Raw genomic sequence first — 17,493 nt, 5'->3', positions numbered from 1 at the left:
GCCTTCCCTTTCAGCCCATCTATTTCTGGAAGCACGCTGGAGCTGATTGAGCAATGATAAGCTAGAGGGAATGTTGCTTTGCTATTAACATTACTTCACCACACCTTATCTGTATCTCACAGGGGATACTATGGGAGGATCTATTTGCTGTATAAGTTAGCTGAGGAAATTAGACCTCGTTTTTCTCTCTTCTAACCGGTACTAATGGCAAAGATAACATTACCTGACTAGTCTCGGTGTGTGAGTTAAGGGTGTTGACACAGTTTCTTGCTCACACCCTTTTATAACACACATGTGATGGCTGGTAGGCAGGAACGCTTTTGCATCCATTCAAATATGCAATTTTAATTCCCCCTGCAGCTGAAAACTAGCATCGTTGTATGCAGATTGGTGCATGATATCTTAAAACAGTGATGTCTTGGATAGCATTTTGGTGCTCATTTGAAATGCATTACACGTCTGGTTTGTCTCCTTGTACTTTCTCTATTTAACATTTATGAGGCATTGTGGGAGTTGTCTGGTTTGCTTTGTACACTCGATATATCCCCAGCAGACACTGGTGTGTGTGCCCAGCCCTTTAAACTGCAGATGATCTTATCTGCAGAGGGAAACTAAAAACAAATACAGTACAGGCTTCTTGGCCTCCCCCACCCTGACTTTTACCTTTTCACTTGACGCATTCTAGCTTTCAGTGTTATCAAGCCTATACGCCACTCCCATACCTGCTGCTGAGTTCCAACAATACTTGTACACATACACGAATAAAAGTATTGGTACAATGAATTAAAAACAACCAAGTTAGATCTTTGTGAAAAAACAAAATATGCTTAGGTTTCTTTGCTATTTTTTTTAAAAGTTCCACCTACAACGAAAACATTCTCAAATCGATCTCTATTCACACGGTCCTAAAAGAACACCTGACAACAGTAATTTACATACCGTGCCATTATGCGCACACACAAACGCCCTATATCTTATAATTACAGTGTTAATTAGTGTGTTAATCTTACTTTGAAAAATAATTAGTTACAGTTACAAATTACTTCTCCCCAAAAAATAATTTAGTTAGTAACTCAGTTATCTCATTGTAAGAGTAATTAATCACTCGGCAATGTAACTGACGTTCCTTTCAGGTTCTACACTTTATTACATTATACATTCTATGACAGCTTTCACATTAAATATGTTTATATTAACTTATTGTATTAACCTGATTTTTTTTCATTTAAAAAATGTAGCTTACACTTTTTACATTTTGTACAGAGTGTAACAGTATACAAACTTCAACTTTCAAATGCTGTGAGAAAAAAAGCTGTTTTTCCTGGATAAGGGTACATACTGACCCGTGACTTGTGTGTATTTTCAAACTCCTAATATATATAGATATATTTTTCAATGCAGAGGAGGCTGTGAATCTCTCATCTTTGCTCTAGTTGTTTTGATTAAAAAACATCATACAAGGGTCATGGATACGTCGCTCAAGAAAGTTTGGGGCAAATGACTATTTTTGGTAAGAAAAAAAAAAAATCTATATATCTTATTATATTGTAGCATCTCCAAGGACAACACCAATTTGGTGTTTATAATGCACACTCAGCAGCAATATAGTACATTATTTTAAATCAGTTTTACCCACCTGGACATGACGAACTGTATGTAAAAAAATGTTGCCCAAGAGTTTAAGACAGCGGTCTCCAAACTAGTCCTCAAGGGCCTCTGTGGGTCCTGGATTTTGTTCCTACCGATCGAGCACAGACAGTTTAACCAATGAGGTTCCAGCTAAAACAAGCAGCACCTGGCTGCAATCAACTGATTACACTTGTAAAACACCAGATTTGTGCAAAGGTGTCGTCTTGTTTTGTTGGAACAAAATCCTGCACCCACTGCGGCCCTATGTGGAATAGTTTGGAGACCACTGGTTTGAGATGACGTTTGCCATGCTAAATGCTAATGCTAACGAGAACCAAAATGGTAAAACGTTCCAAGCTACTTAGCTAATCATCATCGCGTTTACAACGGTGTCACCCCCTTCAATCCTACCCCCTCCTGCTCTGCTCTCTCTGAGAAATCTGTGACAAAATCAGGCAACTAGCGTTTAAGTCAACCAAATTGTAGTAACATGCCCTTTTACATCCTCAATAACGGTAACGGTGGGGTTACCATATTTTGATTTTCAAAAAAGAGGACACTTCGCCCGGCCTCGAGATACTTGAATTTTACTCAAAGTTCACTCAAAGATGCCCATATCACTTTAATGTATTTAAAGTGTGTCTCCTCCGTCTGAATAGAAAAATTCAATTTTATAAAAAATATAGTATATAACCAAAGACACAACTTAAATTCTCAGAGGTTACTCAACAGACTTTATTATTCTTAAAAAATAACCGAACAATAACAAATGACAAATTGTTATTCCCACTCAGTTTTTATTCTCATTCAATGTTCCAGATTGCACGCAAGCAATAACCAAAATAAACTGACAAACGATTCAACAAGCATGTTTCCAAACAAAGCAGTTTAAAACTACATTTTCCATAATGCCAAGCACGGCTTAGCTCATTGACGAGCTACCATATTAGCGAACACCGGTAGCTAAGGCAAATCGAACACTGCGATAAAAGTTTACAAACATCGGCAGCGCAACAATGCGATACCAAACTGGACTTTACGGATCACACCAATACAAAGCTTTGACAGAAGTCAACAGTTGCCGAAAGTAAGTTTAGCAAGTCTACGTATCGATAGCGTGTGAGCTATCGATATGTATTTTGATTATGATTTGTTTCGGAATGAGAATTGACAGTTGACGCCGTGATAAAGCCAGTCGGTGACTGATCATGAATGCGCAAATTTGTATCCAAAATAGAATAAAGGTATTTTCATCTTAATTACTCGTTGGGGTACATGAGCATTTGATTTAATAGGTATTGATTGTAATAAAAGTCTTAAAAACTGGGCAGGCTCTCTTGGAACACATCACAGGCAGCACAGTAATGTAGTATTCTGCGCAAAGTGTCAGTCAATTTCAACGAACGCTAATTGGTCCCATGAAAAATAATGAAAACCGGATATTTTCATGAATTTATAAAACTACGCCGGACGCCCCGGAAACGATGTGAAAAGTGGACATGTCCGGGCAAAAGAGGACGTTTGGTCACCCTAGGTAATGTAGTTGCAAAGATGGGAAAAGTAATTAACTAGATTACCGTATTTTTGGGACTATATGTCGCACCTGAGTATGAGTCGCACCAGCCAAAAAATGCGCAATGAAAAGGAAAAAAAACATATATAAATTGCACCAGAGTATAGGTTTTTAAGCATTTTGGGGGGAAATGTATTTGACAGAATCCAGCACCAAAAAACAGACATGTCATCTTGAAAGGCAATTTAAAATAAAAATACAATAGAGAACAACAGGCTAAATAAGCATAAGCGGATTTAAGGGCCAGGGCCCCCCGGTGGCTGAAAAGTGTCATTGCATGTATTGACTTTCCTATATATATAAAAGTTGTAAAGTAATAAAACTGCACCAAAAATGAATGAAATGACCAAAAAAAAATTTTTTTATGATGGGTCAAAATTATTTTTCGAACAGATCATGTGACTTTAGATGGTCATTTGCATTGCATATAATTAAAAAAAAAAAAAAAAATCGATAGGGGAGGGCAATTTTATTTTTCAAATTATTTTTTTCTTTGATTGAAAATATTATTTTTGATTGAAGCAACTTTTTTTGGGATTGAATGACTTAGACACAAATGTCTTACCCATAATATGGCCCAAACACAAAAAGGATTGCTTCAATCAAAGAAAACTTTTTCAATGAAAAATTCAGTGTTCAAATGCAAATTTTTCAATCTCAAATATTTTTCCGCATTCAAAAACATTTTCTATGATGATTTTTTTTCTTTATTTTTTTAAATATATTTTTTGTTGTTGTTGTAAATATACATTTTTTTGTATGAAGCAATTTATTGTTTGATTGAATAATAAAGACAAAAACGTCCTGGCCAAAATGTGGCCCAAACACAAATCAACATTACTTCAATCAAAAAAGTTGCATCAATCAAAAAAAAAAAAAACTTGACCCCAATCAAAAAAATAATTCAAAGAAAAATGGCTTTCACGTGCATTTTTTTGAATTTCAAAGTTATTTTTGCATTTAAAAACATTTTTTTAATTGAAAATATATATTTTGATTGAAGCAACTTTTCTTTTTATTGGAGCAACTTTTTTTTTTGATTGAATAATAAAGATACAAATTTACCTCCATATGGCTCTGCCCAGGAAAAACAATTTTCGACCTGGGTAACTACATTGTAACGACACCGGTGGACGTACCATATTCAATGGATGACGATCTTGGCGAAAAGTATAGCTGTCCTAAGTAGCCTGATTTAGAATTCCACTCAAGAATGATGCGAAACAAAAAAACGCTCATTGTAAACGTATTATTATTATTTCTTGTAAATTAGTTTTATGGCTGACACTGCGTTTCGAGGTCATCAACATGCTGTGCCCCCCCTGCCCCAAAAGTCAAACTTCGCCTTTGTGAATAAGTGTACAGTATGCTAACATTACATGACGCATAAACAACGAACTGAGAACCTGCCTGGTATGTTAATGTAACATAGAGTTAATGAGATAACTATAGCATACAGAACATGCTAACGAGCAACAATGATATATTAATTTCACACATAAGTCGCTCCAGAGTATGAGACGCACCTTCTGCCAAACTATTAACTGCGACTTATAGTCCGAAAAATACAATAAACACTACTGAAAAAAAGAAGAAACACCCTTATACTCTAATGCCATTATTAACAACACTGCTTATCAATGGGTAGTGACCTGTTTTAAAATTACTCTGTTAAAATTAGTTTGGGAATTCAAGTTAAACATATATTTCACTGTCATAAAATGCAGCAATATTCACACAACACAATATTCTTCATGAACATTAAAACAGCATATGGATGGGTTTTCTCCGGGTAGCTCTGGCTTCCACCCACATTCCAAAACATACAGTGCCCTCCATAACTATTGGCACCCCTGGTTAAGATGTGTTTTTTAGCTTCTAAAATATTTTTTTTCATTCAAATAATATGGGACCTTAATGGAAAAAAAGAGAAAAATCCAACCTTCAATACAAATGCATTTATTCAGTGGGGGAAAAAATCCCACATAAAGAAATAATTATATGACATCAAATAATGTGTGTCACAATTATTAGAACCCCTGGTGTTAAAACTTTGTACAACACCCTTTTGCCAACAAAACAGCACCTACTGTAATCTTCTCCTTTAATGTTTCACAAGCTTGATTTTGTGTCTGGTGAACCATTTCTGTGTAGATTTGGCCATATGTTTAGGGTCATTGACTTGCTGAAAGACCTAGTGACGACCCATCTTCAGCTTTCGGGCAGAGGGCAACAGATTTTGATTTAAAATGTCCTGGTATTTCAAAGCATTCATGATGCCATGCACCCTAACAAGGTTCCCAGGGCCTTTGGAAGCACAACAGCCCCACAGCATCACTGACCCACCCCCATACTTCACAGTGGGTATGAGGTGCTTTTCAGCATGCGCATCTTTCGTTGCACGCTAGACCCACTTAGAGTGTTTGATGCCAAAAAGCTCAATCTTGGTCTCATCTGACCAAAGCACACGGTCCCAGTTGAAGCCCCAATACCGCTTGGCGAACTCCAGACGTTTGCGTTTATGATTGTGAAGAAAGGTTTTCTCCGTGCATGCCTCCCAAACAGCTTGTTGGCGTGTAGATAGCACCTCATACCCACTGTGAAGTATGGGGTGGGTCAGTGATGCTGTGGGGCTGTTTCGCTTCCAAAGGCCCTGGGAACCTTGTTTGGGTGCGTGGCATCATGAATGCTTTGAAATACCAGGACATTTTAAATCAAAATCTGTTGCCATCTGCCCGAAAGCTGAAGATGGGTCGTCACTGGGTCTTTCAGCAAGACAATGACCCTAAACATATGGCCAAATCTACACAGAAATGGTTCACCACACACAAAATCAAACTTGTGAAACATTATAGGAGAAGATTAGGTGCTGTTTTGTTGGCAAAAGGGGGTTGTACAAAGTATTAACACCAGGGGTGCTAATAATTGTGACCCACATTATTTGATGTCAAATAATTATTTCTTTATGTGGGATTTTTTCCCCCCACTGAATAAATGCACTTGTATTAAAGGTTGGATTTTTCTCTTTTTTTCCATTAAGGTCCCATATTATTTGAATTAAAAAAAAAATTAGAAGTAGGGCTGTCAAAATTATCGCGTTAACGGGCGGTAATTAATTTTTTAAATTAATCACGTTAAAATATTTGACGCAATTAATGCACATGTCCCGCTCAGACAGTATTCTGCCTTTTGTTAAGTTTTACAGCAAGGCTTTTTGTGCTGTCTAACAGCGAACTCTTGTGGTCCCTTTGCGACATGGTTTATTGTTTTCTTGCCAGTTCAATATGGCTGCACGACGTCTCGGGCAGACGCCTACGTTGTAATGTTGTGCTTATATGATCCTTGGACAAGATTTGTCAGTAAGTATGGTTGTTGTAAAGAATGTACATAGTATGTTAGTAAGCGAAATGTTATATTTTTTGTATGAGACGCTTTTTGTTTATGTTTAATGAACCTGTATAGCGTGCTCAGCTAATGTTGTTGCTAATGCAATGCTTGTGTCCTTTTTTTTTTTTGTAGTTTTACGACGGTCTAAAGAGGAAAATGGTTTGAGGCCATTTTATTAATAAATCAGATGAAAAAGGAAGAAGTCTGATTATTAAGGCGTCGTTCACTAGCTGTCTAGCTTTGGAAAAGTAGACGCTTTGGAGTGAGGACAGCATAGACAGATTTAAATGACAGTACAGTGAAATGCCCACTACAGTCCTTATGTGCAGTATGTTGAATGTATATATCCATCTTGTGTCTTATCTTTCCATTCCAACAATTTATTTTACAGAATATATATATAATTTACAGAAAAATATGGCATATTTTATAGATGGTTTGAATTGCGATTGTGATTAATTACGATTAATTAATTTTTAAGCTGTAATTTACTCAATTAAAAATTTTAATCGTTTGACAGCCCTAAAAAACACATCTTAACCAGGGGTGCCAATAATTATGGAGGGCACTGTATGTATCAGACTCATTGAAGACTCTAAATTGTCCAGAGGTGTGTGAAAATAGTTATGTGATGGTAAATGCATCTGGTGACTGGCTGGTAAGCAGTCCAAAACTTAGTCCATCTCTCAATACATTCCTTGCACTCTGGATCATATAGGCAGACAGAGAGGAGCTCTATTTTTTGGGTACAGTATTTTCTTTTTTTTTTTTTTTTGTGAGGGGTTCCACTTTCATCTTCTCAGGTGGCTGTTAATATTCTTCCCAGGTAAAGTCTATATTTGGGAAGTACTACAGATAGTTTGATGGATAATGCAGACATTTTCTGGAAGATAAAAACTTTTTTTTTTTTTTTTCATTTTTAATCTACTTTTGTTTGAAATGAGTGCATGGGGCCTGATTATTATGTTTTTTTTTTTTTTCATCTCACCAAAACATTTTGGATCATTCAAAACATCCAGTTGTGTAGTGGCCTTTTCTTTCTGAATCAAGGTCTGCTGTCAAGGCTTGCCTGGTGGAGTTTCATGTCGAAGAACCTGCCAATACTGTTAGTCAACCCCATCAACTAATACTAAGCATTAAACCATCATCCTCCCACCACTACCACAACCATTTTTACTGCTTTGTTCCTATGCTTTATTCAAAAACATTGCATCTTAGAGGGACATCAAAACATTTAATCACAATCAACATATCAATTCCCACTATTATTATTGTAATTATATTACATTATTTAAATTACAAATAATGTTAAGTTCACGTAATAATTTGAGAAGGTGCATTTATAAATCATCATCATTTCACGCACCACGCTGGCATTCAGATATTGCAATTAAATTATTGAGACCCTTGACAACATTATCTGAAAATAGTCTGGATTTTGCACTTCTATTTGTGGATTAAATGACATATTTTTAAACTTCTCAGCAGTCTACAAAGACCACCCCTCCACCATTAACTTCCCTGGTTACTCATGAGGGAAACGAGATACTTTCAGTCGTTTCCAAGTTTCATGAAACACCGCTTGCCATCCGGGAATTAATCAGTGCTGTGCAATCTGCAGATCAGTGGCACCGGTGCTGTTGGTGGGGGACGACAGTTGGGGAAGAAGGTAAGGGGTGTGGGGGGTGGACACCTGCTATCCATCACTTCTAAGTGTGTATGTGTTCAGAAGAAGGAGATAGGACAGAGGAGCAACAAAGGAGTCTTTTGTTGTCTCTCACAAGCTTCATGCTCACAAGAGCCTGATTTGCAGCCATGATAGAGTGTGTTGGTAAATTATGCGCACATAAATGTATGCAGAGCATGTGTGAAAGAATTGAAGTGCATGCCAAAAACCATGTGCCGTAATTACTCACTCTGTTCGTACAACCCCAAGTCAAATGAAGTTGGGATGTGTTAAACATAAATTAGAAAAAAAATAAATAAATACAAGAATACAATGATTTGCAATCATGTTCCACCTCACATTTAATTAAAAACACTGCAAAAACAAGATTTTAATGTTCCATCAGTTAAACTTTATTGTCTTTATATTATTAACTTTGAATTTTTGTCTTTGTACTGTACTCAATTAAATTTAGGTTGAACATGATTTGCAAATCATTGTATTCTTTTGTTGTTGTTGTTGTTGTTGAACACAACACCCCAACTTCATTTGAATTGAGGTCGTAAGTTGAAGTACAGATACTTCTGTAAAAACTAAACAATAATAATATGAAGTTAATTGGTTCCAGGACTTTGCTTGTAAATCGAAAAGGTCGTATGTCGAGCAGGATTATTCCATAAGAATACATTATAGACAAGTTTCTGAAGTACTTCCGCTTTAGTTCCGCATGTCTGCTTGCAAATTCTGCAAATTCCATTTTAGAATTTCACCATCCAAAAAAACAGTGAAGCTGGAGTAACATTACTCATCAAAATCTCTTAAAATAGACAATTTGGAAATACCGCATCCGCCATACTCATGACGGGGAGGACAACATGTTCATGAAGGCAGATGTGGAACTAAGCTCGTGCCACCACAAAGACCAGGTATTTTTTTAACCATGGTGCTGCTGTGTTATGGAAGGAATGTTCTTCCTATCCCTGCATTTTCATGTGTCCGGTGCTCAAAAAATACTAAAACTAAAATCTTGCGCATGAAACGACTTGTTGTCTTTGATATTGTTATTACGATGATGATTGTAATTACGGTTATCTTTAATATTATTCACTACAACTACTGTATCTGCTGCTAGCCTATTGCTGATCAGTACTTGTTGTATGGCACAATTATGTCAACGCATAAATGCAAGTGTTATAAGGTTTTTGTCCGTTTGTTTACAGGTGGAAAACACTGTTAGGCAAGGGAAGACAAGTTGATGTGCCTCACAACACTTACCATACGTTGATGGACATATGTCGAGACTACTTGCGTTCTACTCGGGGGCGTCCGAGAGGCTGATGCTGCTACGATGGCTCGCCTCGTGGCAGACCGCTAGCTCGATCCCGAGATCCAACTACGAGCTTTAAGATACGCTAGTGGAGCTGGAATTACCGAGGACAGTGGGAGAAAGCCCGTCTGGAGGCCGTTGAGGTTCTCAGTAATGCCAAGTGAAAGTTTGGCGAGGCTTTGGAGCTCTGCTGTCTAATATCATATTCTGGTATGGTGTTTTTGTAATAATTCTATAAATTGTGATTTATTGACCTGTTTTGCACATGCACCAATCGTTTTAAATAAAACATGAATTGGAATCATGTTGTCCAAATCTTTTGTTGCAATTAAAATATATGCAATAAAAAGAATTACATATTATTTTTGTTTCTATGTACACATACCTTGTAGCATATCCTTGTAACAACAAAATCTGTGTCAGCCCCTTTGCATTAGGCAAATGTAATATTATTTGTAATTTCACCTCATTTTGGTCACTCAAGTGGCCGGCGTATCAATCTACACCTCACGTCAACGTAGGCTGACAGGTTGTTATAATTATTATCCACGAATGATCAACAAAGGGATAAGAACAATCATACAATCGTTTAGGTACAGTGTATCACAAAAGTGATTATACCCCATGCATTTCTGCAGATATTTAAGTATATCTTTTCATGGGACAACACTGACAAAATGACACTTTGACACAATGAAAAGTAGTCTGTGTGCAGCTTTTATAATAGAGTTAATTTATTTTCCCCTCAAAATAACTCAAAATATAGCTATTAATACCTAAACCCCTGGCAACAAAAGTGAGTACACCCTTTAGAAACTACATCCCTAAATGTCCAAATTGAGTACTGCTTGTCATTTTCCCTCCAAAATGTCATGTGACTCGTTAGTGTTACTAGTTCCAGGTGTGCATAGGGAACAGGTGTGTTCAAATTTGTAGTGCAGCTCTCACACGCTCTCATACTGGTCACTGAAAGTTCCAACATGGCACCACATGGCAAAGAACTCCCTGAGAATCTTAAAAGACGTATTGTTGTACTACATGAAAATGGCCAAGGCTACAAGAAGATTACCAACACCCTGAAACTGAGCTGCAGCACAGTGGCTAAGATCATCCAGTAATTTTAAAAGAGCAGGGTCCACACAGAACAGGCTGGTCGTCCAAAGAAGCTGAGCGCACGTACTGAGCGTCACACTGCTGCAGAGATTTAAGAGGTGGTGGTGGTGGTGGTGGGGGGGGTGTCAATCTGTTAGTGCTCAGACCATACGCTGACTCTACATCAAATTGGTGTGCATGGCTGTCACCCCAGGAGGATTTTACGTCGGATGTCGAAAAGATTGTGTGTCAAAGCGATCGTATATCGAGGCACCACTGTATGAGAAGAAGTCCTGATTTAATTGTTTTACATACAAAGTGCTTAATGATCATATGCAGAAGTTAACTTATTGTGACAGTTGTATGCCTGTTTGAAATATTGGTAAAAATTAGTTACTTTTAATATTCCTATAAAATAGTATTTTCATGTTATATGTTTTATATGTCAAATGTTGTATTATGTACAGCATAATCATGCAATGTACTATTTTTCATTTATCATGACAGTAGTACAATAATTGACAGAATTTTGTACTTGTCTTGTTAGGAGGTTTGTGTGTTTTTTACACTGTCACTGTGTTAAAAATAGAAATTAAAAGTGTTATGGTGTTTTGAAATTCAATAAAAACTCAAATGTGCCCACCATCCCGCAACAGATGGTGTTAGACCTTAGCTAGTCCACTGCAATGCCATTTCATTTAATCAAGACCCCAGCAGAAAGATTCCCTTTCTAACTCTTTAATCCACATTATCTTTCACACATGTCGCTGCAAAGTTTTCTCTCTGGCTGATGCTTCTGAAACACCTTTCCTCTGTCTACTTAGAGTCAAGTTGGATTTACCTGACACATACCTCAGAATGCTTTGAACACTCCTTGAATAATATTTGCACATATCTTATAAGAGGGAATGGTTGGGCTGAGAAATGGCCAACTTCTCATGAAATCATATCAGAGCTCATGTAACAATCGGGATGATGCTAATTTTGCCCAGATACTTAGAGAGGATGTGCAGGGAATTAAGTTTTAGGTGTCTATTGTATGAATATCCACATGAAAAAGAAAGAAGAAAGTTATTGGATTGGAAAATGACACACTCAGAGCAAAGACAACAACCTGGAGAAGAGCCTGTGATTGGACGGCTTTTGTGAAAGTGTTCAGGGAATGTCGCCACAGCTGGAACAGCAAATGCAAGCCTTTGGAATTTCAGCTATCTCCATAATAAAGCTTCCCAGGATGCTCGATTGCAAGTCTGGGCACAGTTGTTAGTTGTTTCACTTTCTCTAACACATACTCGAATCCTACATAAATATCATCCCAAACTCAAGTTGTCCGGTTACTTTCAATGGAAGATATCGCCTCGCAGGAAATGTTGGAAACTCTTTTCAGTCTCATTGACGCTAGTAGCTATTTACATAACAATTTGCATGGAAGCGTACAGTGTAAAACATGTGACTGAGTTGCTGGCCTTTAGCTGTCACAGTGTTTGCATAGAAACGTTGAGAGAAAAAAGGTGTGTAGTTATCAAAATTGCCTCAAGCTGCAGACGTCAACATCTTTATAAGAACATGACAAATAGTAGGAATACCAATGGAAGTATGTCTGCGTACTACTAATACTTGCCCTACATCTCACAACTCGCGTCATTGCTTTTGGGTGACAATTCAGGGTGATCCAAAAATGTATTATAAACTTGACAGGTGAACATACTGCCTTCTGAGAAGGTCTATACGTATATTTGTGTGGTAAGCAAATATATTGCTGTCCTCACAATGATTGCCCAGCTAGTGCAACGATCTGGGGAATGTACCACACTCCTGCTAGCCAGCAGCATGATGCACTGAGACTCAAATGAAGTAAATGAGATCAAGAAGACAGACACCAGACCATTCAAGTTAGGGTTTAAGTCCAAAAATTAGACACATACATGTTTTTATTTATTGGATGTCAACTACAGTGATCCCTCAGTACTTTGCGCTTCAAACTTCGCACCCTCAGTCCATCGCGGATTTTTTTCCAATAAAAAATAAAAAAATTTAAAAAATAATACAGATGAACCGTCCCGAGCCTATCACGTAGTCTCACTCTCCCTCCTGCTGCTCTTTGTTGGTCAGGCAGTGCACTGGAGTTTCTTATTAAAGTGAACAATGATTGCCAGACGTTTAATGTTTGATCTTGCCACAGATGCTTGGAAGCCGAAGCTTCAAAGTGCCGCATGCGTCATTCATTGTTTAACTTGTGAAACTGGTGACTCGTTGGTTATAAGTGAGCAGCTTAAACTAGACTCGCTCAATGAAGCATTTATTAAAGACAAGCATTTTTCGAGTTTATTCTTGCTTAAAAATAATTCGGTGGGACAGTAACATGTTTAAAACTTATCACCATTTGAAGTGTTTAAAACCTATACAGCATATTCATAGTTTTTTTTTTTTTTAATTTAATCATACTTTGTTATAATCAAAAACTTTGTTTGTATAATTAACAAAGTGTTGTTAATTATACACTTTTTATATGTACCGTAATTTCCCAAATATAACGCACTTTTTCCCCCAAAATCAACTTGTAAAATCATGGTGCGCATTATAAACGGGTACATGGATGGAGACAGAAATATATAAATATCATATATATTGAAAAAAATATATACAGTATATATATATGTATATATATATATATACACAGTATATATACAGTGTGTATATATATATATGTATATATATATATATACACTGTATATATACAGTGTAAATATATATATATATATATATATATATATATATATATATATATATATATATATATATATATATATATATACACACACACACACATGTATATATATATATACAGTTGTGGTCAAAAGTTTACATACACTTGTGAAGAACATAATGTCATGGCTCTCTTGAGTTTCCAGTTATTTCTACAACTCAACCGATTCAACCGAGAATCACCAAAAAGCAGATCTGCCAAGAATTAGAAGCTGCTGGAACACAGGTGTCAGTGTCCACAGTCAAGCGTGTTTTGCATCTCCATGGACTGAGAGGCTGCCGTGCAAGAAGGAAGCCCTTGCTCCAAAAGCGGCATCTTAAGGCTCGACTGAAGTTTGCTGCTGATCACATGGACAAAGATAAGACCTTCTGGAGGAAAGTTCTGTAGTCAGACAAAACAAAAATCGAGCTGCTTGGCCACAATACCCAGCAATATGTTTGGAGGAGAAAAGGTGAGGCCTTTAACCCCAAGTACACCATGCCTACCGTCAAGCACGGTGGTGGTAGTATTATGCTGTGGGGCTGTTTTTGCTGCCAATGGAACTGGTGCTTTACAGAGAGTAAATGGGATAATGAAGAAGGAGGATTACCTTCAAATTCTTCAAGATAACCTAACGTCATCAGCCCGAAGATTGGGTTTTGGGCGCAGTTGGGTGTTCCAACAGGACAATGACCCCAAACACACATCAAAAGTGGTAATAGAATGGCTAAATCAGGCCAGAATTAAGGTTTTCGAATGGCTTTCCCAAAGTCCTGACTTAAACCCCATTGAGAACTTGTGGACAATGCTGAAGAAACAAGTCCATGTCAGAAAGCCATCAAATTTAACTGAACTGCACCAATTCTGTCAAGAGGAGTGCTCAAAGATTCAACCAGAAGCTTGCCAAAGCGCCTAATTGAAGTGAAAATGGCCAAGGGACATGTTACCAAATATTAGCGCTGCTCTATGTATATTTTTGACCCAGCAGATTTGATCACTTTTTTCTGTTCACCCATAATAAAGTCATAAAAGAACCAAACTTCATGAATGTTTTTTGTGACAAAGAAGTATCTGTTCCAATCACTCTATCAGAGAAAAATCAGAGTTGTAGAAATAACTAGAAACTCAAGAGAGCCACGACATTATGTTCTTCACAAGTGTATGTAAACTTATGACCACAACTGTATATATATATATATATATATATATATATATATATATATATATATATATATATACACCGATTTTTTTTTTCATTGACACGGCCATGTTGTGTTAAAGAAACGTATGCGGCGATCGGTTGCCGACCATTACGGTACGTGACGTCACCATTTTGTTTCGGTAATACTTCACTCTGATCGGCCGAATGATTTCGTCCGTGTTAAATTCAGCTTTTTTCACTCTTCATAAAGCACAGAATTTAGTTTCTTGAAGTCATTTGAGTCAACGTTTATTGCAGCTCCGCAACTCGGACCATAACAAACGTAACAACACAGACTTCGTGTGTGTATCCGTCAACTATATCTGTCCCTCAGGAACTCAAACCCAAATAACAATAGTTCCTATTGTTACTGTCGTGTCGACAGCAATGAGCTCTCTCGGATTTCCGACTTACATTCTCACCTTCATTTTACCGTATCAATACATGGAAGAACCATTTATTCATCATGATGAAACGAGCAAGTTATACAGCAGCCTTTAAAAGAAAAGTCACATCTGGTTTGTTTTCTCCTAGATTCTGGTAAGTTGGAGAATTTGTCACATCATATTATTACCATAAATATTGTCAGTTTATTGTAATGTTTTGAACTACCAATATGCTATGCTTGTGCTGTGTTTCACCATTCAGTAAAATGACATTTCTGTATCTGTACACGAGCTCTGTTTTCTTGTTTTCTTGTATTTATTGGTGCTAAAATTAGGGTGCGCGTTATAAACGGGTACAATAATTTCCCCTAGATTTTACAAGTAAATTTGGGGTGCGCATTATACACGGGTGTGCCTTATATTGGGGAAATTACGGTATGTCTTTCCAATGCTAAATCTATATAAATACATTGAACACACACACACAAAACAAACATTTTACTCCGCAGTTCTTCACTTATCGTGGCGGATTCTGGTGCCTGAAAAACGAAGGATCACCGTATGTGTATTACTGTGCGCAGTGAATTAAGTCATGCCTTTTGCACTTATTATACATGATCCAAAAATGACAGGGCCGTGCATGTTATAATAGTGTTGATCTGAAAGATATTTTGTTTCTAGAGTAATGATGTTGCATATGCCAGTAATATACAGTTCTCATTTTTTTGTTCATATTAAAATCTGTGTTGACTCAATGGCTGCCGTTGATGACACTAGACATCTAATCCATTTGAAGGTTTGGCGGCCACTCACTTCAAATGGATTGGATGTCTATTAGTGATAAACTAGTGAACTAATTTTCCAGAATTTAGGTATTAGTACTCTCTCACTTTTAGATGTGTTATGCATTGATGCCTGTTTGTATGATTTTGACTGGAATGGAACACAGAAGATGACTCATCACTCGCTAAAGCTGTAATGTATTTGTGCGCGAATGTTTGTTTTGTGCACAGATTGCTGGTGGATTAAATGATGTCACTGCTCTCCCACACAGAACAAAGATGCTTGGAGCTACTCCGTGTGTGTAGGCACACTTTGTGTGTGCGTGGGATTGGGAGGGTGGCACTGTTTAGTAACGTGACCAATGAAGCATAGTTGGGTTGAGATTTTACAGTATTTCACCAATTTACTCGCACCCTTTCTTTCACAATGACAGACACACAATGTACATACTGTACTTTGTCATGTGACAAGCTAAGAGTTTCTGGCCTTAAATCTCTGTGGTGTTTTTATCTTTTACCTGTACTCTGGCATTCTTTGACATTCCAAGAACATGCGGCTCTGTGGAATATTCTAAATTGTCAAGTGTTCTGAATGTGGGTGTGAATGTTTCTGTCTATGTGCACAGTACAAGTGTCATAAAGTCGCAAAAATGACAGCCTGCTTTTAAATGGGATACAACAACATAGCAAGAATTTTGAAAATTGGTTGGCGTTTTAACTCTTTCTGTGCCTTTGATGATGATAGACGTTCAGAATGTGGCTGTTTTCATCCTTCCGCTGTGAATTTACATGAGTTCATCACTAGTAGACATGAACATTCGTTCATTGGCTGTCACCCCTCCCAGTTAAAATCAATTGGATATCTAACGTTGTCAAAGGCAGTCATTGAGTTAAAGTTCAGAATTTTTGACATTAGGCTTAATCTTCGAGTTAGCAGGGGTTTTATTAGTTGGTGGAGTTGATTTCAACAAATTCCGTGCAGTTTGTAAGTTATTTGATAGTTTCAGGGCTCCAGAGTGGCTAAGCTAGCGCGCGTCAATGGGACCAATTTAGCATACCAATAAAAAAAACTATACAGATCTACGAATAGATCCAACATTGTAAAATGCACATCATTGTTCCAGAACACCCATGCGGCCATAACAATGTCACAAAAAAACGTCCGTAATTCATTTCATTCTGCAGGAATATTTTTGGGGATGTGTAAATAGAGAGGAGTGCTTTGGCCTCTCGTGCTCACGCTGCATTTGAGAAAGCTTGAAAGTCGGACATCTCCCGCTTGGAGGGTACAACTTGCGACCTCAAAGCGTTCCAAGCGAATGTAACCAGCAAAGATGGCTGATTTTGACCATGAAAAGATATTTTGACCTCCAGCAAACCTTCCTTCCCATAAGTGATCAAATAGTGGAGGCGTTCCAATGATATTTTTCCAGATCGGAGGTTGGAAAATCTGACTTCCCACCTTCCTCGAATGCAGCATCAGTCTGCTGAGTTAACTGACGGCCGGCAACATGGTGAAATGTGCATTTAGAGGCTGTGGAAACAGACAGAAGAAACGGGCAAAGTAAAATTTCCCAAAACTCTCTATGAAGAACGAGGAACAATAAAAATGGATTACTTGCTGCTGTCTATGACATAAAAAATATCAGCGGATGTGATATCACTCCATCCTGCTCCTCTGCAGAGCTTCTGGATTACTAATGT

The sequence above is a fragment of the Corythoichthys intestinalis genome, chromosome 16 (assembly GCF_030265065.1).
Source record: "Corythoichthys intestinalis isolate RoL2023-P3 chromosome 16, ASM3026506v1, whole genome shotgun sequence".
In the NCBI taxonomy this organism is placed as follows: Eukaryota; Metazoa; Chordata; class Actinopteri; order Syngnathiformes; family Syngnathidae; genus Corythoichthys; species Corythoichthys intestinalis.
This window is presented reverse-complemented; position numbering follows the sequence as displayed.